This window comes from Xyrauchen texanus, chromosome 32 (assembly GCF_025860055.1).
Source record: "Xyrauchen texanus isolate HMW12.3.18 chromosome 32, RBS_HiC_50CHRs, whole genome shotgun sequence".
Taxonomy (NCBI): Eukaryota; Metazoa; Chordata; class Actinopteri; order Cypriniformes; family Catostomidae; genus Xyrauchen; species Xyrauchen texanus.
Genome location: NC_068307.1, coordinates 40,422,351 through 40,449,830, shown reverse-complemented (window position 1 = coordinate 40,449,830; position 27,480 = coordinate 40,422,351). Strand labels below are relative to the sequence as shown.

General features: G+C 38.7%; 1 protein-coding gene across 1 annotated transcript in view; it reads right to left on the bottom strand.

Annotated features, from left to right (window-relative positions):
- The window catches only part of slc11a2 (solute carrier family 11 member 2), a 227,013-nt gene extending 200,260 nt beyond the window's left edge, over window positions 1-26,753 (bottom strand). Inside the window, exon 1 of the mRNA XM_052101452.1 lies at window positions 26,636-26,753. The gene's annotated coding sequence lies outside the window, so the exon portion shown is untranslated. The remainder of the gene's footprint in view (window positions 1-26,635) is intronic.
- Window positions 26,754-27,480: the final 727 nt, after the last annotated feature.

Genomic DNA, 27,480 nt, shown 5'->3' with positions numbered 1-27,480 from the left:
ATGATCAGACCACAGCAAAATTATCACCTAATTATCACAGATCCTCCACCTGGTCATCTAAAAGTTAGACGGAGACCTGGAGAGGCCTTCAAGCCACAGTGTCTCACACTGTGAAATTTAGAGGAGGAATGGTGATGATGTGGAACGTAATGAAACATAATTTGGAGTCCAGGCAGTGTCATCGGGGATTTGTCAATAGTGAAATGTTCTGTAATGTGTTCACCCCTGTCGCGCATTCGTTGTGTAATTTGAAAACGCTACAACTTCAGTGACAAGACAGACAGTTGTGTAATATGAACGGTACCACGATCCGACGTCATTGAAAGTCGTGTAGTGTGTAGGAGCCATAAGCAGGGTTAGGGTTATGACTACACAATAAAGCCAAACACCTTGATTTCAAACTTTGAACTTTATTTTTTGTTTATTTTAACTAAAAGTTCAAATGAATCTGAAAAAAAAAAATAAGTGCATTTAAAATATGTGTTGTTCAACTTTTTGAAAGATGCTTTTACAACAGTTGACAACATATCTTTGGCAAAGATCCGTGCATCCTATACCGGTCGTTTGTTGTCCGTGAAAATGCATCGTGTGTGAATACATTTGTTTTGTTCCCTCCTTCACGCTAATATATATATTATCTCACAATATCAAATTACACTGGAAACCTCAGGGCTGAGGGATCAGTGAATATTCTTGCTTTATTGATTTTGCATTGAAAATGCATTTAAAAAACTTAAATCAAATACATTTCTAAATTCAAATTGCACTCCAAATAAAATGAAAAAGCAAATAAAATAACGAAGTGATAAAAAAAAAAAAAATTATATATCAATAAACATTTCCATTTACGGTCAGGCAAGTGTCCGTATAAACACGCAAGCGGAAAATTACTTACACAAATAAAGACAAAAACAATTATAAATGTAAAAATAATAATTATAATGATGATAATAAATCACTGAAATATAAATCATGATTTGAGGAGAACACATTTATGTTTTATTTTATATATTTTTTATTATTTTACAGGATACAGAGGTGCGTTCACAATAAACTGCTCTGTGGAAATAAAGTGAACTGAACTCAAAACACCTCCTGAGCTGAGATGTCTGAGGACATTTGCAACACTCATAGATGATACCGTAATTAAAAACAAAAAAAAAAACCTTTTTAAATCGGAACGCAGAAACGAGGAGTGAGATCCTTAGATGCGTGTGTTCCATGAGATTGCATGCCTCTGTATCAGCACGTCATATATGCGCATAGACAGCTTTTCTGTCATCTGTTCTTAATAATATAATAAAGAGTGTTTCTTCAAGCGCATGTCTTTGTGTCTATGGGCAAATTATTGCAATATTAATTTGATAATATTAATAGTCTAATAATAATTTAATAGATGGGAAAACTAGCCAAATATCATCTTGATATCATCAAAGGCATCAGCTATTGGCGATCACTCTGACCATCATCCATCCCCGAGATCATTGTCTGTCAGCACATCCCGAATGGGCATTTCTCTCCATAAATTAACAAAATGTTCAGACAGTCTCTTGCTGGTTTTTTCCGACACATTCATGGTCATTACCACTTTTGCCAGTGTCACTGCGGCTCACTTAGTGCGTGATTGTAAACATCCTTGTGTCACATTAAGAGTGATACAAAATACCATTTGAAATCCGAATTGAGCAGCCAGAGTGTCAGGACTGAGATGCATCTGAAAAAAAAAAAATCATATTTCAATCACAATTGAAACCACCTTCCGATGTGGTTTGAATCAGATTTGGAAAATTGTGTTTTTTGCTGTCTAGACTATCAAAAACTCGTCTGGATACAATCTGGATGTGCAGAAATCAGATTTTTAAGTGGCAGTCTGAACAAGGCCTAAGACTTTTGCACAGTACTGTATATTAATATGTATTTAATTTAAAAAATTACAATACATTTCCATGGTTCAGACAGTAATGTTTATTTTTGTAATAAAGTTCAGCACTATTTTACTTTGTGGTCATTTTTCATACGGTATCAGTTTTAAACACTATTGGTTGATTAATCAGTTATCGGCAGGTACTACCCAACTTGGTTATCGGTAAAATCTACAAATCGGTCGACCTCTAAAATACACAAGTACGCGCGCTTCCATGTCTAAATCAATCAATTTGTGCATCTTAAAGTGTGGCCATAAATGTGATATCCATAGCATGAGGTCAACTCCACCTTACTCTTACATCAAGATGTCCTTAGAAAAACTTGCTCTTAGACGTTTTGTGAATAGGTTAATTAAAACCTTTTAACAAGGAAGTCTTTGGAGAACTCTTAGTGGCAAGATAAAACTATTTGTGGCCCTTCTGTGGCAAAGATTCTGTGTAAGAGTAGGAGCTTTTTATAAAGATGCTAAAAGCAATTCCAAGACTGATTCTTAAGTGCTGACTGAGGTGACACTTAAGTGTTCTAAAATAAGGACTACAATGATGTCGACCCAAAATGGCCACCGTAAAACACAAAAAAAAACAGCCAATAGAGAGCCTGCAAGGGTAATATGTTCCAGTTGGTATGACACCATTCAATCCTTTGTTCATTCATTCATAATTTAATAAAATCAAAAAATGATTTAATTTAAATAATAAAACAAACTGTTATACTCCCATTACAACAACAAATAAGATTTCAGTTAAACACAGTTCAATTTAGTGGTAAATTTACACTCACCATATCAACAATATTTTATTGCAGCATTTGATTGAGCAGCATTGGCGAACACTCCATGAAGTAAGCCTATTATTATTTTACCTATTTGAAGTAATAATTACTCAATGTTTTGTACAAGTTGTTTTGCAAAAAGGAAATGGATACTTGCATTACTTTGAGTTTATAATATTACAAATAAAAATAAATCAGTAAAATTTAAGTTATGAGCTGGGGTCCTAACTTAGGGTTAAACATATCTCAAGCACATTAAACTGCAGAAGGAATCTGTCAAAGCACCTGACACCCCACACAAAACGATGAGCTTATTCAACGTTTTGCAGCTCTGAACTAGTGCTGCACGATTAATCATATCGCGATGTCAGCCTGTGCGATTATATGACGGCAAATGCTGCGATTTTATTAAATAAATAAGTGCATGTGATGTGTGGGCGTGACAGCCCATTCTCTCTGAGAGCTGTTTGCACATTTTCTACATCACTAATAAAGATGACCAGTCAGGCTCAGTTTAGGGAGTGGCACATGTGGTCAGGTCATGTGAGTTTACAGTGTTCAGCGTGGAAATCAGGTGAAGATGGATGCAGAGCAGACCGACACTGAACTGGTGGCCAGAAAAAATAACACAGAAACACAGATCATGGCTTGGCGATATGTCTTTATTTCATCAATAATTAAAGTTAATATAATACTGGAGCGTGTCATGTAAATAAGCACAAACTCCAAAACTGTCATTCTCTGTGCAGTCAGAGCTGCTTTAACCAGTCGCAGAAGAGACCAAATCTGACCGGGAGAGATATAAAGTTCCGCCGGCTGAAGCGCACTCTAACGCGGAGACGCTCATCTCTCACCCCTACTTCTGCAGCTCGAGTGTTTGATAGAAACACAGATCACAGCTTTGTGATATACCTTTATTTTATCCTTAATTAAAGTTCATATAATATGGGAACATGCCATGTAAATAAACACAAACTCCAAAACGGTCATTCTCTGTGCGGTCAGAGCTGCTTTAAACAGTCGCGGAAGAGACCAAATCTGACAGGGAGTCGATACAGTGAGAGATTTAAAGTTCCGCCGGCTGATGCGCACTAACACGGAGACGCTCATCTCTCACCCCCGCTGTCTGCAACTTGCAACGAGATCATCATAAGATCAATCTTACATGAAAAATACAATTAAAATTACAACAACAATAAAATGTGTGTGTATACACTCACCTAAAGGATTATTAGGAACACCTGTTCAATTTCTCATTAATGCAATTATCTAATCAACCAATCACATGGCAGTTGCTTCAATGCATTTAGGGGTGTGGTCCTGGTCAAGACAATCTCCTGAACTCCAAACTGAATGTCAGAATGGGAAAGAAAGGTGATTTAAGCAATTTTGAGCGTGGCATGGTTGTTGGTGCCAGACGGGCCGGTCTGAGTATTTCACAATCTGCCCAGTTACTGGGAATTTCACGCACAACCATTTCTAGGGTTTACAAAGAATGGTGTGAAAAGGGAAAAACATCCAGTATGCGGCAGTCCTGTGGGCGAAAATGCCTTGTTGATGCTAGAGGTCAGAGGAGAATGGGCCGACTGATTCAAGCTGATAGAAGAGCAACTTTGCCTGAAATAACCACTCGTTACAACCGAGGTATGCAGCAAAGCATTTGTGAAGCCACAACACGCACAACCTTGAGGCGGATGGACTACAACAGCAGAAGACCCCACCGGGTACCACTCATCTCCACTACAAATAGGAAAAAGAGGCCATAATTTGCAAGAACTCACCAAAATTGGACAGTTGAAGACTGGAAAAATGTTGCCTGGTCTGATGAGTCTCGATTTCTGTTCAGATGGTAGAGTCAGAATTTGGCGTAAACAGAATGAGAACATGGATCCATCATGCCTTGTTACCACTGTGCAGGCTGGTGGTGGTGGTGTAATGGTGTGGGGGATGTTTTCTTGGCACACTTTAGGCCCCTTAGTGCCAATTGGGCATCGTTTAAATGCCACGGCCTACCTGAGCATTGTTTCTGACCATGTCCATCCCTTTATTGCCACCATGTACCCATCCTCTGATGGCTACTTCCAGCAGGATAATGCACCATGTCACAAAGCTCGAATCATTTCAAATTGGTTTCTTGAACATGACAATGAGTTCACTGTACTAAAATGGCCCCCACAGTCACCAGATCTCAACCCAATAGAGCATCTTTGGGATGTGGTGGAATGGGAGCTTCGTGCCCTGGATGTGCATCCCACAAATCTCCATCAACTGCAAGATGCTATCCTATCAATATGGGCCAACATTTCTAAAGAATGCTTTCAGCACCTTGTTGAATCAATGCCACGTAGAATTAAGGCAGTTCTGAAGGCGAAAGGTATTAGTTACACACAGTATTAGTATGGTGTTCCTAATAATCCTTTAGGTGAGTGTATATACACAACAACAACAGTTTTAGAGTGAACCACACTTTTATATCCAGTTTCCTTTTCAAAAGAGTTTATACAAAGTACATGTTAAATTCATATGTTCTTATTTATTGTTCTATTTTATTTAGGTGTAATATTGAGAAAATAACAAGTTTGCAGTAATGCAAAGATATTATTTAATTTTGTAAAAATATTTTAATTTGAAAACACTTTGCTAGTTTGTATGTTTGAGTTGAGAAATACACATTTCAGCATTATCAGTAATCTATTTGTGCATTTTCCTTGATAACCAAGCAAGTTGACTCATGATACCATTTGTTTTTATATCGCAATAGCATATCGCAATATTAACCCCAATAATGGCAATATGACTTTTTTCAGAAATCGTGCAGCCCTATTCTGAACCATTTTTTTGTCTTTTTGACCCATTGAAACACGTTTTTCACAAATGTAAATTGTTAGAGGTCGCAGTGCTAGTACAAAGACATTAAACTAATCATAATTTAAAGCTAGGGTGTGCAATCTTTTCCAGAAATGTTTGTTATACTGGTTGAAAATCTCTTCACATCATGATAGCAATAAATAATTTAAGTGGTCTAAATGTAAAATAAAAATAATGTAATAAATGTAATGATAGGATGTTCTTCCTGTCTTGTCAATCTATTTTTGCATACCGCCGTGCAACTTGTTCCTTGACGCTGTGCAGAGTGAGCGTGAGAATTGCGTTCGTTATTATTGTAATGTCTAAACTGTGAATGAGACATAAGGTAATCCGTTGTGATCGATTCCACCAACACATCACTCCTCCTGGCGCTTGTTACCGTGCGTTCACACCAGAGGCGGCGAGAGCGTCAAATCGACCGGAAGTCATTCATTTTCAATGATAGCCAGCGTCTCTCGGCGACGAGAAGTGGCGCGGCGCGTCAGATGAAAGTTCAAGTGCAGTCAACATTATGGTAATGAGCTGTGATGCGGTTCGGCGGCAACCTATTGGAATATAGAAGAGCGCCGCTCTAGCGAAGTCTAGAGAACACAACAGTGTAAACTTTGGTTCCCACCAAACATTAGTTCCGAAGATAAAATGGAGGAGTAACTAATTATTGCCGTGGCGGGTTTCCCAGTAATATATGATCTGTCCCTGTTTGCTTACAGGGATATAAAACAACCAAGACCACAGTTATTATTACAAATGTATTTTATTTTGATAACAAACAACTATAAATTTAATCGATCGATTTCTTATTTTCACATTTTAAAGAGTTAATGAGGATATACGCTACTTGTGATAGGTCGGCAAAAAGTAAATGGTCGACATGTCTGGATGTTTACATTAGGGCCCCTTTTAATATAGTTCACAAAACAAAGCATTCTGAACAAACGTTGCCGCCTATTTCAACTACGTCAGAGCGTCCACGAGCGTTGAAGGCAGGGCAGCCAGAGCGAATTTTGACGCTCTCGCCGCTCTTGGTGTGAACGTACGGTCAGACCAATAGTATCCAGCTGCAGAACCGCAATACCAGCCGTTTCAGAACAGCAGCGCTACAACCGCAGCCACAGAACGGAAGTGAGGGGGCGTAGTTATTGACAAATAGGTAAGCATTGTGGAGAACACGGGGAGTTGTTTGTAATGTTTTTGCCATTGTGATTATTAAATTGCAAAGGCTGCAATTTAATTAAATAAATAATCTGCTCCCTTCAACGTTTATTTGCGCTACTCTGTCCAGTCTATATTAAATTAGCGTATTACAGTGTTTTCAGAGCGATTCTGTGCTCCACAACTCCTTCTCATGCTTAGAGTAACAGAAGTGCTGAGTTCGGTTCCATTTGCTTACGTGCGCTGCTTTATTTACACTAAACTGGCGCGTCCTGCGTGAAGCGTTTTTTATTATTATCTGCGGTAGCAGCATCTCAGTCTCCGCAAGGCACAGGTATCATAATAATGTCGCAGAATAAAAGATGGGGTATAATTCAAACATCTTTATTAAATGATTGCTGAGCAAACAGCATTAACAGTAACACTTGTAGAGTCCAGAAACATCTCTTCATTCTCCTGTCATTTGTTTACCTCACGAGAGAGCGTGTCGCCCTTATTACACTCCCGGCGGAAACAAGTGAAAGCGGAACTAATATTACCAACATCCAAAAAAATGAAAAGGAACATACATATAATACATCAATATCAAATATTTAGTTACTATAATATAATGCATTGCTATATTAAATATAATAAAATAATGAATACAAATAATAAAATGGTGACAAACTAACCGAAATTTTCACTTTAAATTTTATTACACAAATAGGTTATCAGTTCAACATTAAGCCTCATTATTTAGGACTATCTTATATACAGTAAATAGTTTGTATAAGCCTACTAGTTTTTAAGGCCTAGAATAAAGAGTAACATTTATATTTCCTGTATACTGAATTATTCAATCAACATTATTTTTGACAGCAAAAATTAGGCAACAACTATGGTTTTACCAACAGGGCAATTTAGTTAACAGTGACATTGAGCAGAAAGCTTACATATGACCAGTTTTGACAGAGATGCTGATAAAAAGTTAAATGATCAGCATCGATAAAATCCTGATTTGAGCATCCCTAATATTCAAGTTGACTGTTTCAAAAACTAATGATGATGATTTGTGCCCTGAGATCCTGTCACAAAATGGACAAAAACACATACACGGTGGATGGTAACATTTGGATATGAAGAAGACTTTGTTTCACTGTTTATATATTTATTTGTTTGTGGGTGAACTGAAAAAAGGTCTCAGTTTGGTTCTTTTTAAGAGAGCTCAAATGTTAAAACCTCCATGTGCAAAACATTACCATCATAATCGCAGTTCAAATCGCAATCTTATTCGAAATAATCGCAACAAGACTTTTTGTCCAAACCGTGCAGCGCTAGTAAATATTAACTTAAGGGTTTATCTGCTAAATACTGAAACTGCATGGCTTTATCATTTTATTAAAGCTTGAATTTGTTGTCATGCCTTATTATACAGGACATTTTTTCTGCGGACTGTTCGGTTACTTTTCGGAATGCGTGTTGTAAATGGGCCTTGCGATGAAGTTTTGAAGATGTTTATTATTTACGAATATAAATAGTTTGTTCCACTTTGTTCTGTTATATGCATTGCTTGTGAGTTTATGTTACCTAACCATTGAGTTTATTAATTGCATTTGTCAAAGTTGAGAGAATTGTGTGGTGCTTTTTTTTTTAAATCTCTTGTAGAGACATAAGGATTCAGAGAGTTGACTCATTGCCTCAGCTGCAACAAGTGTTGCAGCAATTTCTACTGCACTTTTTGCTCGGCCAGCGTGTTTAAGCCAGCCAAAATTGTCAAATTAAAAAGTAATCTTTAAAGCCACTTCAACAAGTCAGTTGTCCATTGAGGTATGAATATCTTGAGTTATTAGTTTAATATATGTAGTCACAATGTATTATAGCATAATATTTTACCAGTATACTTGTTTATTTTAGACTTCATTATACCGATGTGGACTGTGATGTAGACCAGCACTGCATCACCACTGCCCATACTGTGAAACTACAGTTTAAAGGAGAAGTGATTTTATGACTAGGGCTGGGCGATAAAACGATATCGATATACATTACGATAAAGAAAATCCACGATAAGTTGAGGAATTTTCAATATTTACTGCGTGTCGCTAAAACACAAGCAATTCGGCTTTCTCAGGCTGCGTTTCCACTGGGGCGGACGAAATCCACTCAAAGCACTAGGAGAGAGCTTGCTCCACACCGCTGCCAATTCTACATTTACATTTATGCATTTGGCAGATGCTTTTATCCAAAGCGACTTACAGTGCACATATTACAGGGACAATCCCCCCGGAGCAACCTGGAATTAAGTGCCTTGCTCAAGGGCCCAACAGTGGCATCTTGGTGGTGCTGGGGCTTGAACCCCCGACCTTCTGGTCAGTAACCCTGAGCCACCACTGCCCCATTCTACGATCCACCTTGTGAGCATGACGCTCGGCTTTCATAGGAATTAACTGAAAACGCTCAGCTTCGCTCACAACGTGCCAGTGGTAACGTAGGGTCAAACTGGATGAACTGCCTTGCTAACAATTAAGTTACATCGGACACCGGATTGATTCCATCCGCACCGCAAGACTTCATGACAAAGGTTGCGCCCTCTCATCGTCTCTAGTGAAGAGCACAACAGAACAACAGTGATGTGGACAACAGCTCTGATCTTGCTATGCTGTAATCTTGAATATTGTTCTCTAGCAACAAACATGCATCATTTCTACCCTGTCCCGCTCCGCATGCGTTGCCTCTTTTCCCTGCATGTGTGTAGACATGAAGCGCTGCATGAGTTAACGTGGTTTCAAAGCACCTTTTAGGCCATAATGTTTTTCCCTTCTAAATGTATCTTTATTAATCAGCATGTTACGAGCCTTTAATAATAAACAAATCGATTTCTGTTCTAATTTTGTGAAAATTAATTAGATGTCTGGAATGGATAAGGAAAGACTAAAATTACTAGTCTCTCACTTTAATGAAAATATACAAATATTTTTTAAAAAACATTTTCAAAATTTTCTCTCGGGACACCCCTGAACCCACATGCCCCATACTTGGGTATCTGAATCTAACGAAACATAAAACATATTTCATTTTAATGTAAAAAATATTCCAACAAATACTGAACTGCTGTCACTATGCTTCAGAACAAACAGATGATCATTTTCAATTGACAAACGGTAAAAGACGGTAAAATTGGTAAAAGATCCTGCAGACCCCACTGTGCAGTTTTGTAGAGACAATTTTGACTGTTTAGAATTAATTCAATAAAGTCAGTGCAGCGCTGACCACACCAGCAGTGAGAGACTCACCATATCCAGCCAGTGCAGCGCTGACCACACCAGCAGCGAGAGACACACCATCTCCAGCCAGTGCAGTGCTGACTACACCAGCAGCGAGAGACACACCATCTCCAGACAGTGCAGCACTGACCACACCAGCAGCGAGAGACACACCATCTCCAACGCTGACCACACCAGCAATCTCCTCAGGAAGGGTTTGTGTGTGGCCTGTGACAAAAAAACTTTCCAAACATACGGATATGGTTGGTTCTTTTCTTCTGGAGAACTTTGGGGTTTTCTCTGAAAGGTAGATACTGAACATTGCCTCCAGCCCACCAATATATTTGCACCCCCTAATGACTGTTGTAGAAATTTTGATAGTCATTGAACAGTAATATTCATGGCAAGGGAATGCCTCTGTGTCTGAGGGATGCAGAGGGGAAGGATCTGCTTTTGTTGAGAAACCTTGGGATAAGAGTATAAAATACAAGTCAGCCCTCCCCTCTGGGTCCCACTCATGGCACAGATTAACTCCTGTGTAATGACCGGGTCCTTCTTGCAAGAATAAATAATTTTAAAAGACTGTTTGAGTCAGAGTGTCTCGTACGCAGTGATAATGGTTGGTTGATAATTTTTTGCCACAACAATTTGGTGTCAGAATAGTGGGATTCCTTGGAACTGCCTTCTGGACCTGTGTGCGGACGGTGTTTGGCCACCTGGACTGAGAAGTTCCAGCTCTACCTCGTAAGGTTAGGAGAGAGGGGCCGACCGCACCAGGGCCAGGAGAAACGCCATTTCTGCTTTGTCCATTGTAATTAACAAAGCACTAGGGAGTGCACCCTTAGCTGATCTTGGGTTAAAAATCAGATCTGTTGGAGACGTCCGACAGATGATAAGACGTGCGTCGAACAGTAACCCACAGAGAAACCGAAACAGCCAGTATGGGGAAATCTCAAAGCAAGTTTGCTAAATTTGATACACCGGTTTTCTGTCAAATGAGAAAAAACTATAGGAGAAAATGTATGCAGGACATGAAGGAACTGATCAAATACCATGATTTCCCCAGGGGAGGGAACACTGAGCGCTGAGAGTGGTGCGAGAATCAGTGGGACAGGGCAGCGCACGAAACAGAGTTGTGGCTGCGTTCAACATGTGTGTAAGAATGTGAACAGACAGTGGGCTGTTGCTTTAAGGAAGCAGATAGAAGAGAACAAGAGCAAATGCAGAAAGAATTAGCATGTAGGGTTGAAAATGTGGAATGTAAAAATAAAATGTGTGAAAGATCTGTTTGTGTGTCAGCACCACCAGAACATTTTATTTATTTATTCTTTTGAAAAGTATGTTTGCGTTTTCCCACATGCAACGACGATTGTGCTGGCGCCACCGGCATATAATCATCACTGTCCCGTGGCAGAGCTGAAAGCCCTGAAACTGAACCCCAATCTCGACTGCTCTCCGCCCAGAAGACAAGCACCACAAGCGCCCGACTCTGACAGTGGAGGAGACCTGAATGAACTTTTTTCTGAGACCTGAGATCGCACAAGCAGTGAAAGCAAGTTACATTGAATGGAAGGGCGATTGACCTCCACCCTGGCACACGCTGTACACGCAGAGCAACAGCTGCTGACAAAGAAAGACAAAGTCAAGGCGAAGGGAGAGAGAGATCTTCAGCTGGCGACTACGGTCTAAATGTTAGTACATCGAATCCACAGCAGAAGTGGGCCGACAAAAAGAAGAGATGCTACAGAAACCAGCGGAAGTTGAATTGCGGCTTGTATGAGACTGTCAGGAGAAGAAAAAGGCAGACTGAGGAGGAGCAGAGAGTAGCGTAGGTGGGGGCCGGAAACAGGGTGATCAGCTGCTACAAGACAGGGAAGTGAACATTTCTTTACCCACACACACACACATACACTGATTTACTCACTGCTCTCTGCAATGAAGACAATGCTTGCGAATCTTTCAGTGTGACTGATAAAGTTTTATGTGATAATGTTTCGGATGAATGTTTGAGAATGTGCAAAAGTTCAGGGTTTTTACAAATTCCTAGATATCAAACGTTAGATAATGGTACATTAGTAAACTTTTTGATAGATTCTGGGGCTGGCCATACTACGATACGAATATGTGACTTGCATGTGTCCCAAAATTGACAGGTTCAGTGCATAAAGAGCACTTTGGCCTAGGGCCATTTGATTTCTGAAAAATTCACAGTGCCCTTAGAGTATGAGTCAAAGGAGAAGGGGAGAACATTTAAACATGCGTTTTTGTGTTCGCCAGCTTGTCCGGTACCTCTAATGGTCAGAGATTTAATGTGTGAATTAAATTTGACCCTTACTTCCTTTGGAATTAGCATTGAGGAAGAACCACATATGTTGTTCTAAATTTGAACCGCAGTGGGCATATGAATGGCGTGTGAAAAATTATGATTGTGCAAAAATGATCTTGAAATTGGCAAAGGATCAAACAATGTCATTTAACACAGAAAATATGACGCCTGACCAATTGCATTGCACGTCATGTTGTAATTGAACGTGAACTATAATCTGAGGAGGGGTGGTTTAACGGGGCAGAAAATGAGAGTGTGAAATTTTATAAGATTTTCTGGGCAGAAAATGTGTGTGTGTGTGTGTGTGCTCTCAGCTTGCCTGACAGGAAAACAAATGCAGTTCTATTTTGATAGCAGGGAACACTGAGGCACCCTAATCAGTGATCAAGGCCAAAGAGCAGCTGTGAGCAGATTTGGGCCCCTTTGTGAGAGAATGCATAAAAGCAACAGATTAGTATAGGAGTGAAACACAGCAAAAGTATAGGAGCATTTATGTCAAAATGTGATTTTGAGATCGAGGTACAGAGAACTGTAACTGCTATTGTGGAGAGTGCGGTGGAGAAACATGGAAAGGGGGCTCTGACAGAAGTACCTCCTAGGTTATGGGTTAAACACAAATATGATGTGGGTTTAATCAAAGGATGTGAACCGGTTATAGTCAAACCAAAACCTGATTACAGACCGTGTCAAGCGCAATGCCCCCTAAAAGAGGAGGCATTGCAGGGTATTATGCCAGTTTTTGACTCCTTGTTGAAGGAGGGCATAATTATAACATGTCATGATTCTCCAGTGCACACTCCAATCTTCCCTGTGAAGACAAATCTGTGCATGTGATGAAGCTACGTGTGTGACGGACTCTGTGTCTCTCTTGAAGAGCAGGAGGGACACAATGTCAGTCTTTCGAAATTGCAGTTTGTGAAACAGGAAATAAAGTCTTTGGGAAATGTTATCAGACCAAACAGTAAATCCATCTGTGACAAACGGGTACAGGCCATAAAAGATGTGCCAAAACCAATTACGAAAAAACAATTACTGTCATTTTTAGGAATGTGTGCTTATTGTCATACATGTATTCCTAATTATGACATTCTTGAACAGCCTTTGCGAGCCCTGATGACAGGGAAAGGGCTGAGGTCATGTGACAAGCTTGTTTGGACAAGCGAAGCAGAGGAGGCATTTGCAAACATGAAAGTGCAAATGGCTCTGGCTCCCACTTTGGGCCTGCCAGATGTAAACAAACCGTTTGTTCAGATGACTGATGAGAAAAATGGGTTTATGACTTCTGTTCTTTTGCAGATTCATGGAGACAGACTGCGACCGGTGGCATATTTCTCAACCAAACTTGACACAGTAGCAGCAGGGTTGCCACACTGTTTGAGGGCTGTGGCGGCTGCTGAACTGGCATCCAGGGAATTTGTGGGGTATTCTGATTTAACTTTGAGGGTTCCACACGCAGTTTCCATGATTTTGCAAGAGCAGAGAACGTCACATTTATCTACAGCCCGATGGCTGAGGTACCACACAATTTTATTGGACATGCCAAACATAACTGTTAAAAGATGCACAACTGTGAATCCCTGCTACACTTCTCCTGACAGAGGAGGATGGCGAGGGACCTCACTGTTGTCTGTCGGCGCTTGAACAAGTGTGCACACCGCTTCCAGATCTATTAGACATGCCATTAGACAATTGTGACAATATCCTCTTTGTGGATGGGTCGGCTTCCAAAGATCCACAAACAGGAAAGAATAAGGTTGGTTACGCGATAACCACTGAATTTGAGGTCGTGACATCTGGCAAGCTGCCATCAAACTATTCAGCTCAGGCAGCTGAACTGGTTGCTTTAACAGAAGCATGTAAACTTATGACAGACAAATGTGTGACAATTTACACAGATTCACGTTATGCCTTTGGGGTAACACACGATTTTGGTGCTTTATGGAAGCACAGAAAATTTCTGAAGTCAGATGGTCGTCCAATATTAAATGCGTCTCTTGTGTCTGAGCTTTTGGAGGCCATTCTTTTACCAGACAAGGTCGCGATTTGCAAATGCGCAGCGCAAACTAACGATAACAGTTCGGTATCAACAGGAAACGCACGAGCAAACGCGGCAGCGAAGGCCGCGGCAGCGATGGAGACAAAAGAGACTACGTGTGCTTTGATATCTGACAATAACCTCAACATTTGTTCTTGTTTACAGAGCATGCAAACTTTTTCCAAAGGCAAGGAGAAAACCCGATGGAAGGCAGCTGGCTGTAGCTCTAAGGAGAATGTGTGGATGAGCTGTGATGGCATGCTTTGTTTACCCAAACACTTCTTTCCTCATTATGGAAAGTTGATACATGGGTTAGACCATGTATCAAAAGAGGGGATGGTTGCGAAAATGAAAGAATTGTGGTTTACAAAGGGTTTCATGATATTGGCTGAATTTTTGCAAAAGATGTGTCATTTGTAACACACATAACGTGGCAAGAGGGATAAAAAAAAAACACCTATAGTATCTCAACCACCATCAGGGGGGCCTTTTAAGTATCTGATGATGGATTTCATCGAGTTAACCCCTTGTTGTAAACAGAAATACTGCCTGGTGATGGTTGACATGTGGTCCAAATGGGTTGAGGCCTTCCCAACCTTGAAACAAGACTCGGCAGCAGTAGCGAAGGCTCTTTTAACTGAGGTTGTTCCGAGATGGGGAATTCCAAGGGAAAATCAGCTCGGACAAAGGGATACACTTTGTCAATGAAGCAATAAAGCAGGTGGGTCAGTTTTTGGGAATTGACATGAGAACACACTGCAGTTATTGAGAGGGAGAATCAAACAATCAAGAACAAATTGGCTAAGTGCTGTGAGGAGACTGGGCTCACATGGGTTAAAGCACTCCCAATTGTGTTGATGTACACCAGAATGAGAAAAAGAGTCAAATCAAATTTAAGTCCATTTGAAATACTCTTTGGTAGACCACCATTCATGGGAATAGAAAGGGGTAGACAAGGGCTGCCATCAACAGATCTGTGTGAGAATGACATGTTGAATTATTGCAAAGAAATGTCTTCTCTGTTGTCCAATGTTTGTGTTCAGGTGAAAAGCTGCATAAGATCAGGCCTGGCGATTTTGTTGTGATTCGTGACCTGAGGAGAAAGAGCTGGAAGGCCAAAAGTTGGCTGGCACCATTCCAAGTGCTACTAACGACTCACATGCCAGTGAAGGTCGCAGAGAGAGCTACGTGGGGGTCCATGCCAACCATTGCAGGAGAATCAGCAACAGGAAGAGATTGTTCCGAGTGAATGTCAATAAACGCCGAGATCAAGTTTGAACACCAAGTACCACTATCAGTGGAAGAGAAAGGCCAACCACAGAGAATAACATGGCCTGTGTGCAGAGTGGACCCCATCGTGTGGTCACAAGCAGTAATCATCGTGAAAAGGTACGAACTGAAAATAATTCAAGGAATATTAACAACAGACCCCTGCATTCTAGCTGTGTGTGTTTAAGAGGAGCAAGATACAAGAAGAAGAGGCAGGCAGCCCTAGCTGTGGAAACAGCATCCGGCTGGGCACCGTTAATCAGCAAAACAGATAAGACTCTGAGTGCTTCAAAGACTGAACTCCTCCACTTGCATTCTGGTCACACAGCTGCAGTACTGATCTAGCAAACGGAAGAAATGGAGTGTCTGAGACCGTGGCACCCATTCAGAGTGCAGGTAACGTGTGGTCTGGGTAAGAGTATGGGCATAATGACTTTGCCGGCAGTGACAATTTGTATGATGATACTGCACCTTACCGAGGGCTTGAGTGTGTTATCAACAGGAAACCACACCAACTGGACTGAGACAACTGCGCCAAACGATACCATCCAATGGTTCAAGAGAAGCGCATTTATGTTTGTGGAGCCAACGCATGGCCTGGAAGGAGAAATCATCACGATTCAGGAAGGAACGAATGTGACTTTCAACTGTAACCCGTTCCAAAAGAACTGTCCGAACTGTGAGGGACGCAGCGAAGAGTATGCACCTTTCTATGTCTGCAGAGATCCATGCAAGTGGGGCGACGTGAAAGCGTACTACTATGACTACAGGAGGGGAACAACGAAAGATTCAGAGTGCAAACGAACCACAGACTCAGCAGCAACAGGGATGGAATGCGAGTAGAGCTGAGACAAGTAAGAAATTCTGATCAAGGCAGGTACTACTGCGGACTGGATAAAGAAGGAACCGACTGGTATGAGACGATTGACATAATTACAGTTGAAGCAGCTCCAACAACGACGACAAGACCTTTTGAGGCACCTGAGCTTGAACGAGAGACAGAGGAAGAGATGGCTTGGATGGGAAATGGAGACATAAGAAAAGGTCAAGCGAATCCTGAAGTGCAGAAGGCCATGATGAGTTGTCAAGGGAACAAGGCCTGTGCTCTGGCGATGTTGCAAAAGGAAGAACTGGAGATATCGACGAGCTGCTGGCTTTGTCTGCAAATGTCTCATGCTTGGAAAGCGGTCCCACTGACTGTAGCGACAGCAGAAGAAAAAGTGTCTGATTCCACAGCAAATGACTGATGTGCTCAAAGCTGTGATTGATCTGGAGAAAGGAAAGACACCAACAAAGCGACCTGCGGACGACTGCGACCATGTACAGCAGTATAACCACACTGATATGGCGATTACACCTCTGTTAGTGACGGCGGAACAGGGGGATGAATGCATTTGTCTGGACAATGCGAGACGGGTTAAAACAGGTTGGTCTGACTGCAGGGTCAGAATCAACGTGAAGGACAGAACAGCTTACGACTGTACAGCCGTCATCAACGACAAAGAAGTCAACTTCACATGCCCATTCAGCAAGCCACATGAAACTTCACCTGCAGCAGTGTGGGTGTGTGGCAACAGGGCATTTCATCGGATGCCAAAGAAATATTCAGGGTGTTATTATCCAGCTTTGATGAATGTGGGTACATCTGTGTATTTGCCAAACAAGGCACATGGGGTGGGAAGGGAAAAAATAAAAAATAAATGTTGAAATTTTACCTGGGGTTTTACCAAAGCACTATGCAGCAATGTGGGGTGGTCATTGTTCTTAGGGGTGGGTACAACGGTAACAATTAATAAGATAAATGGGTTAGCATGGACAGTATTAGCAATAGCTAATAGCACAGAAAATGCTTTGACAATGATAAATGATGAAATGAAACAGTTAAGAGATGAGGTCATTCAAAACAGGTTGGTTCTTGATATGTTAACTCCAGAGAAAGGGGGAGTTTGCAAAATGTTGGGAATGTCTTGTTGTTTCAATATTCCAGATTACAGTGACATCACGAATGTAATTGAACACATGAGAAAAGCCGTACAGGAGCCAGAACATATTGAAAGTACATGGGTTACTTGGTTTGTGAATCTCTGGGGAGGATGGGGGTATTGGCTGGTTCAAACTGTGTTACCAATTGCGGTGATAGGACTGTTAATATTGTTATGTTTACCATGCATCATAACGTGTGTTTCCAGCTCAGTACAGAGACTGGTTAAAGCAGGGGTGTCGGTTCAAATGGTAAAAATGACAGTATATCCAGATGGTGACGAGAACAAATATGATGATACCAGTAGCGAGAGCTACTGTGAAATGTGTTTTTTTTTTCCCCTGAGAATTTTTGATGGGTAATGAGGGATATAAGCAGCTGTCATCCGTGTTACGAGATGACGTACAAGGAGAGGGTTTGAAATGAGGGATTTTATTATACTTTATTCTTTGTATTTTTATAGCCTGCTGACATAACCAAAAATGTTAAATTGATGTGTTTTTCCTACTTAATCTGTACACTATTCCTTGTTTATTCTGAGGTGACTGAGGGTCTGATTTTATGTCAGATGTGCAGTAACGGTGTTTACTCATTTAGCCCGGCTTCAGATAAAGTCTTTACTTGCTTGCTAATACTTAAGGGGACTATCCCCACAAAAAAAGCCTAAGCTGTTTATTTTTTTTTCCTTTCCAAATGTTATTTCTCAAATGTTTAAGAAAGTGATCATTTATGCGAAAATCAGAGATGAAGAGTGTAAGTGTGATGATATGACTTAAAATTTGTCTTATTGTTTATTATTGTGATTGAGTAATCTAAATGATAAAAAGCGGGGAATTGTTGTAGAAATTTTGATACTCATTGAACAGTAATAGTCATGGCAAGGGAATGCCTCTGTGTCTGAGGGATGCAGAGGGGGAGGATCTGCTTTTGTTGAGAAACCTTGGGATAAAAGAGTATAAAATACAAGTCAGCCCTCCCCTCTGGGTCCCACTCAAAGCACAGATTAACTCCTGTGTAATGACCGGGTCCTTCTTGCAAGAATAAATAATTTTAAAAGACTGTTTGAGTCAGAGTGTCTCTTACACAGTGATAATGGTTGGTTGATAATTTGCCACAACATGACCTTTCTATATTAACCAAGAAATGTATGTTACAGTAGAGAAACCCTTCAAGAGGCCCTTCCAAGGGATGATCAAGCTACGCTTAGCAGTAGTAAGGTTTGTCTCAAATATAGACACACAGATATATTAGTGTATATATATATATATATATATATCTTTGCAAATATTACATTTATAATAAATATTCAAATTAAATTTTCCTTTAACATTCTCTAATGAAGGAGCTCGCAGTAATCACACATGACAGAAGATGTGAAATGGCTCCATTGCAACAGACATCTGCTCAGGGGCACAGTGGAAGAGCCTCGTTTCCTTACAATAGATGAAGAGGACAAGGACAAGGCCCTCAACAATCTCCTGGAATGATCAGAAGCTTCCAAAGAGCCTTTCACATTTAATTTGGTGTTCAGGGATGACATGGAGTTATTTTTGCAGGAATGTCATAACAAAATGGGCCTAAGAGGAATTTTAATTTAATTATTTGTTGTTTCTTTTAAAAGTATGTTGCTGTTTTTTATTTATTTATTTTATAATAATATCTAGTTGGATTGTAGTTATATTTTTATTTAAATGTTTTAGTTTTCATATAGAAATGTGCATGCTGCACATGTTCTTGGCTTTGGAAGAAACATTTATTTTGAATGTTGTGATTAAAGTGTATTTCATATTAAATGACCATAAGTTTCTTTAAGCATTATTTCAAGAACAGGGAATAATACTCACATAATACAATGAAATGGATAACATTATACAATAATGTTACACAAGATTTAAAATGCTTATTGTACTGTACCTTACTGTATAATTCTATATACATGTACAAACTTTAAAAGAAAATTACGCTCCAAAACCGTCGGTGGCGTGACTCCGTTAAGAATGTAAGTCTGTCTCTTCCGTTCTGTGGCTGCGGTTCTGAAGCTGCTGGTGCAGCGGTTCTGCAGCTGGATATATCTCTGCCCAGCCGGCACACGACCGACCTTCAACGTTGAAATATGGTTGAAATAATGTCAGTTGTTGTTTCAACGTTGAAACAACGTTGATATAACGTTTAATGCTAAATGGTTGAAAACCAACCGGTACATGACCAACCTTCAACGTTGAAATATGGTTGAAATAATGACAGTTGTTGTTTCAATGTTGAAACTACATTGAAATAATGTTTAATGCTAAATGGTTGAAAAAGGGTAAAAAAAAAACACTTATAAATCAACTTTGATTTTTTTTACAAGATATATGTTCAATCAATTAACCTCTTCCCAATCCTGTAAAATTAGCCTAAAACGCCTAATCAAGGCATACCCAAAGTAAATTTAAAGCTGTTCTTGAACCGTTTGGAGTACATGCATGGTTTTGGTCACATTTGAAAGGGGACACTCTGAAGTTTTTTCTCCAGCAGTCAGAATTACTGTAAGTGCTACTGATTTTGAGTAATAGAAGTTTGAACACAATGAAATAGAATTTTCTTTTTCCGCCTGAAATTTTTTTTGCATACAGATGCCTGCAGATGACTATAACTTGTAGCTATTAGCTTGAGAACACAATGGGATCACAGCATGAATCCTTACCTAGTCCAGGTTCAAATGTTATAACAATATCATAAAAAATGAATATTTTACACATGTTTTTCTAAGGGTACACCCAGGCGTTTTACAAAAGTGTCTTTTGGATACTCCAAAAGGTCACTTTGGAAACCTAGGACAAAAAGGCTGCAACTTTTGAACGCTTCAACGTACAGTCATAATTTTGGGCTCTAATGAAAGATGACACTTAGAGCTATCATATTCCATATCCAGATCCACTATTAGTTTTGCTGACACAGAGTAACTGATGCATAAACACATTAGAGTGCCTTTTCCCTTCTTGAAACTAAATGTTGTGCATATAAAAGAGTCAAAACTAGTGCTATGGTGGACAATTTGTTTATATAAAAAATACACAACAAACTATTTACATTAATTTTTACATAAAGTATTTACAAACCATTATAAAATTGTACATGTTTCTAGCAACATGCCAGTCATTGTAGCAGTCACATTTGTGTACAAAGCACATAGGCACAACACAGGAGAGTACTTCACTGGTGTCTTTGCATGACACTGCCTGCACTTCAGACGACCAGCGGTGCAAGATTTGGTGATGTGCAACAGCCTGTGATGTGCTCTTCGTGGAGCAGGAGATACGGGTCTGGCTGTGGATTGAGACCCCAACTCTGCCAGCTCCTCAGCAAGGGTATCTCTGAAAGCCCTCCTCTCTTGATGAGGTGCTGTCCTGCTGCTCCACTTTATGTGGCCGCTTGCTGAGTGGGGGATAATAAATAAATGTAATTTACAAAGCTAGACACAACTTTTCCATCTTTTCTGTATTCTATATATATATATATATATATATATATATATATATATATATATATATATATATATATTAGTTTTTCTTTTCGAGTGTGTAAAAATGTATTATTGTATGTATATTTACTGTAAATACTGTATACTTTGCCAATGTACTATGGAACAAATAGATGGCCCTACACCTCCCCCACCTCCCCGCATTGTAACAAATAGACTCTCAAACACAACATATATTCTTATTTTCAACTTATATTTATTGATTTATTTACTAATATATATATATATATATATATATATATTTTACAGTAAATATACAAAACATCTATATAGCATGTCAATAGATCTGAAACAAACAATGAACTAAAAACACGCACAAACGGTTCAAACACTCACTGAGGAAACACAGGACAAAGGGTAATTACAAAATGTGTATTCATTATTCAAACTAAAGCTTATTTATGCGAATATACAGTAATATATGTTATAAACACAAGAAAACACTTACTTGTCCAGAGCCGTGTCTCATCTCTCCATCTGCCTCTGAATCATCTGTATTGTTTTCAGAAATTTCATCTCCAAACTCAGAATTTTGACAATGAATGCCTTCTTATATCACATCCTGGGGTGAAAATCCTGTTTTTCAAGTCCGTTTCACCATATTTAAATCGCCAAATGTGTAAACAGTTCCAAAGCAGCTCTGCATGCATTTACGCGTGAGGCGCACAGCAGTGGGTAAACTCGAGGAAACTTTATGCACACACACAACAGAGCCGTCATCTAATCGTTCCACTAAAGCCGCATATCACTGTTTTCAGAATTTCATTGGCTATACGATGCGTCAGTCATTTCCACTCTTCAATGTAATTGGTTTGATCAGTAAACAAAGGAAAGTGGGTATGCCCTTACACTCGACACAGATGGTGGTTGGGTATTGAAGGCTGTGGACAGGACATGGAAGCTCCTATTGGGTCAAATGAGGTGTCAATCGAAAGGTCAGAGTGCGTGCTTCCATTTTGATACCGGATATAGGAAATGTTTACATCTGAATTGAAGTTATTACCGGTAATATGTGAAAGATTAGGCACAGCTGCCAGGTGCTTTGAAATGATGCAACAAGAGTCTGTGGATATTTATTGATGTAATACTGTGATTTGGACTAAACATTTTACTTGATTTGATCATTTGGACATTTGACAATGAAACAACACCGCTTTTGTCGGGAAGTTATGGCTCAGTGTACAACTATGAGGCTTCATAGGTGAGTTGCCTAAATTTTGTTATTGGTTGTTTATATGTTGGTGGTCTGACAAAGATATAGATTGTACCTGCTGTTGTGATTGTATCTTAAAATGGTTTATATCAATAGAAAATCAAGAAATGTAGCTTTCCAAAGATATGTGGCATGTGTACCAATGTAACACACAGCTGTTTTGTTTATCGCATACTTTTATTTTGTACATTTAAGGGCCCGTCCGCGGGCCTAGATTTCCATGGTGTTAATGTATGTACAGAATAAATAATTTCTGCCTTTTAAATTATTATTAAGATCATTATTATTATTGTATTATCATTTTACATTTTTATCATGAACCTTCTGATATAAATATTATAAAACATTGCGCTGCTTTACACACTGAAACAATTCCTATTGATTATTTAACCTTATTTGCTTTGATCATGATTGGTTAATCTGTCTGTCATTCATGAAACTGGCCAATGAAACTGTGCGCGCCATTTTAAGTTTGAAAATATGACCGTTATCCTGACCGTCTTCAGATCGCGAGACTGGCCAAGGGAAGAGCACGAAAGAAAGTGGTCTGCGAGGGCGCGGGATCAAAAAGGTAAGTCTGATTTCACAAATATACGCAAGGTCATGAGTTAAACGCATTATGTCAGTGCTTGGAAAATTGTAAATGCACAGTTTGTTGAATGAATTTACTAACTTGATATTCAGGGAATGCTTTTCCACATTTGTGTCGCGGAGGCCTAAGTTACTTTTACAGATGTCGATTGAGGCCTAACGTTACTCGTGCCGCTTTAGTGTCGTTTTGTGCTTTTGCGGTTGCTACGTCGATTTTCAGGGAGAAGACATTATACGTGTGCACACAGATAAAAAATTTCAGGAAACAAAAGTGTAACGTTCGATAAGCTAATTTTTCCGTTTAACAGTCGTCGTCATTACTGTCCATTCACGGTATTATCGCGAGATTCGAAGCGAGACTGTCCAAGGGAAAGAGCATGAAAGAGATGGGCGATATGGAAAACAATATCCAGTCGAGTTTATTTTATTTTTTAAATATTATTTACAATATTATCACGATTCTTTTTCATGTTAGTTTTACTGTTTTGCAAGTTGTCTGAGCAAATAATAGTTTAATTAGACTAATGTTGGGCGATATGCTTTCATAACATCCTATCGTCAGAATTATATCATCTTTAACAATTATAGAGACATCAGAGTCAGTGGTAAATTCCAGAAAATAACCTATTCATTGCTATTTAAAAAAGAAATAACTGAACCTACACTGATAAAAATACTAATTTTACAAGAAAAGAATTGGCATTTAGAGGCTTCTGCATCTGAACGCTTCACACATATACATATATATATATATATATATATATATATTTTAGTGTTTCCCACAGGATTTTGTGATACTTGTGGTGGCATGTGACGTCACAGATCCATTTACATATTTGTGATGACATTATATTTTCTGTTGTGATACATAAAACAAGTATAAATAGTAAACACGACCCATTAAGTTATATGTTTATCTCTGTAAAGCTGCTTTGAAACAATCCATTGTTAAAAGTGCTATATAAATGAAGATGACTTGACTAATAACTTTGACATCCTTAAAAGCTTTTCCATAAATTTATAGCAATTTTGTTGATCTGGACTGTTTTGATTTTTCCCTTTAGATGCAGTCGTCAATGCACACAACACAACCAGTACAAAAGTAATGGAGACCATGTCCAAATATTTAAAATATGCACCAGAGAGGATGGGTGGTGGTGGCTGTAAGAAGACTCTTCCTTGAAGACACCTTTTTTTTTTTTAATGACTGTTGCTAGTAGAATGTGAAGTTCTACAAAAACTTCTTACTTGTTCTACAAACTTTACTTTTACTTGGATTCTTTTTCACTTAATTGTTGAGATTTTAGAATGTTACGAAATGAGTACATATGTTGGTCACAAGTTTGGAAATGGTAAGATTTTAGTGTTTGTCAGTGTTACGGTTTATGTATTTTTGGTCAAACAGACTTGAGCAAGTTTCCAAACCATATTTGTAATTATTTATATATAGGCTATTGTGTGAATATTTGCAGTGTGTATGAAATTAGAATTAAAAGCTTTTCCCTCTGCATTCTGATATCATTAAACCCTTAAGAAAGTGCTTTGTTGTTGAATGAGAATTTTTTCAATACATTATGTGAAAGTGTAAATGTACAATATAGATGTATATTTAAATTCTAAGAAAATTATTTTTCCATTTGGTGTAATTGTTAAACTTTTTCTTTAGAAAATGAAGCATCTCATCCCTGCACTGCAGATTTATGAACATCTAATTGTTAGAATGTTTTTTTTTCTTTTTATGCCGTCCAATTGCAAATCATGTACAGCAAGTTTTATTAGTTGCTGAAAATACTAAATATGCACCGAAAATCATAGTTTACTATTCAGTGTTGACGTTTAAGCAAAATTACAGGTAGGCTACGCCGGGTACATGGTTACAATATCAACGTTGATTCAATTTGCAAAATCGAAAGGTGATTCAACGTCGACAGAAGACCATAACCCGAGTGAAACGACGTCGCGATTTCAACGGTGAATCAACGTTTCTTCCGCGGTGAAACGACGTCACAATATCAACGTTGATCCGTTTTGCAAAATCGAAAGGTATTTCACCGTTGATTCAACCATGGTACCTGACGTTGTTTCAACGTTGAAATGCCGGCTGGGTGTTAGACTCTGCTCTGTGTGTGTGTGTTCATGTGTGATAGAGGAGCCATGGCTTTGTAGACACCTCTGAAGCGAGGGAAGGCTCTATGCTTTAAAAGCTAGCTTGCTAACTGCTAGCACCTCTGGATTACACACCCTAGCTTTAATTCATTGTTGATTATTTTCATTATGAATTTTTATAATTTAAGTGATATTTCGTTTATATTAATTAGTTAGTTGCTGCAGCCCTCTGAAAGTTTAGGTATGTAGTCCATAACATTTTTCAAAAGCTTAATTCACCAACAATGTATTCATTTAATGAAAAAATGTGCCATAATTTAAAAAATATATTTTTATGGATTTAATTTCGCTCAACTACGAAACACATGTGCTCAAATTCTACTCTCATAAGTCCAAAACATTCTTTCTGTTGTACAGTGTTATCTCAGCAGAACAGTCATTGTGCTACTCTTAACTAGGTTGGCATACCTCTCCAAGCTGAGACCAAGTCTTAACACTTATGAACCTTTATGAAATCACACTTATTCTTAAATCTAGAAATAAGATTACATTTACGTCACTCTTAGAATTGACACCCTTAAGACTAAAATGTTACTCTTAGTGGCTTTATGCATACGGCCCCTGGTCTCCACGTTTAAACCTGCTACAAACTCATATCTTTAACAATAAGGCTAGTATCACAATGGAATAACATTTTCATTGTGGCACTAGTCACATCATTCTGTGGATAACAATAAAAGCAATATGTCTTTCTTCAGCACATTACACAATAACAGCACTGTTGTCAAAGTGCAAAAGCTCAGAATTTAGGGAACTGTCTTAGATAGACATGAACTAAAGATGGCTTGAATATTGTCCAATGCATTTAACTTCTATTCATACGATATCCATTTTGAAATGGGATTATTATAAAAAATATATTTATAATGAATTATGCAATTCTCTATTCCAAGGGATAAATCAAGTTTAATGTTATCTACTAACGTTGTATTTGCATAAATCATATGCACAGATAAACGTGTGACTTTAATTTGTTAATTATTATCTTTGACCGTTAATATTCGTCATGGTAAGTTAAAACCTCTGTAAAATAAACAAATAAAATAGGCCTATGTTTAGCTATGCACCTAAAGTAATCTGTGACTTTTTATATGGTATACAAGGAGTGTAATTTTAATGCTAACAATTACACCCTTTCAAAGATTTACCATTATATATCTAGTTACCTACTTTTCTACATGTATTATTACCGAGAAAAACACAGTTAAATCATATTGGATCTCCGTCAAATAAAGCAAAAACTTCTTTCTGATATAATATTAAGAATAAATGCTGACATATTTGCGTTACCAATAGTAGCCTACAGATCAAATAGGATTAACTCTAATTGTCTTCAGAAAACATCATGTAAAGTAGTAAATTACATTTTTTAACCTTGAAACAATGACATTTCACTTTTAGTTATTGTTCGCGCTGATCCTGTTGATTTGACTAATGAAAGTTTGCTATAGCTTAATGCGATATACATGTTCTGAGTAAATTCAAACTCGATGACATGATCACCTGCCAAATATGTATCACACTGAATCCACACGTTAACACATTAATACATTCAGTTAGAGCATTTACCTGCTGAAGATCTTAAGTCGCGTGAGAGAACAGTCTGATCAATATCTTGAATATTACTTGGCCATGAGGATAACGTATGTAACAGCGAACCGACGACAGCTAAAAGGACATTTCAAAATAAGAGACCCGAGAATTTGGATGAATTGCTTGTGTGTCTCAATCGGATACGCAGAAGGGATTAACCAACAGCCTCGCTGTATTCACCTTATTCAGCCCGCCCCTTTCAGTGCCCCGCGCTTCCTTGTTTTGTCTCTTCCGGATAGAATATATTGAACTTCCGGATATAATTTCAGCTACTGAGAAACTCAATCGCAAAGTATAAGTTAGTGACTGACACAAGTTAGTAAACAGAAAGCAGTTCCATGGTAGAGTGTGGAGAAGCTGAAATAGGAACAGTGCATTAAAGATGGAGTAAATAATTTGAATCCAACACACTTTTTGTCAAATTCCATGAATATATCTTCAATATCCACTAGCTGTCCATTCTGTGTGTGTGTGTGTGCGTGTGTGCGTGTGCGTGCTGAAACGATCCGGGTATCGTTCGTTCATTTGTTTTTGCTTTCATATATAAAAACGAAAAAACGAGAAAACAACTCCTTTTTTCGTTTTTTCGTTTTTTTTGAAAAACGAAAAAACTAAATTATGACTTGATTTTTGGTTTTCCCGTTCTTGCACGGAAATCAGAAAAACGACTTGCTATTCCGATTTTCCCCTGTGGGTGGGGCTAAACCTGATTGGCAGGATATGCATTCATTGTTTTTCAAATTAAGAGTTTTCCAAACACTGTATTTGTTAGCCTGTAAAATTAATAGTCTATATGCATGCTATTTGTCACCCAATTATTT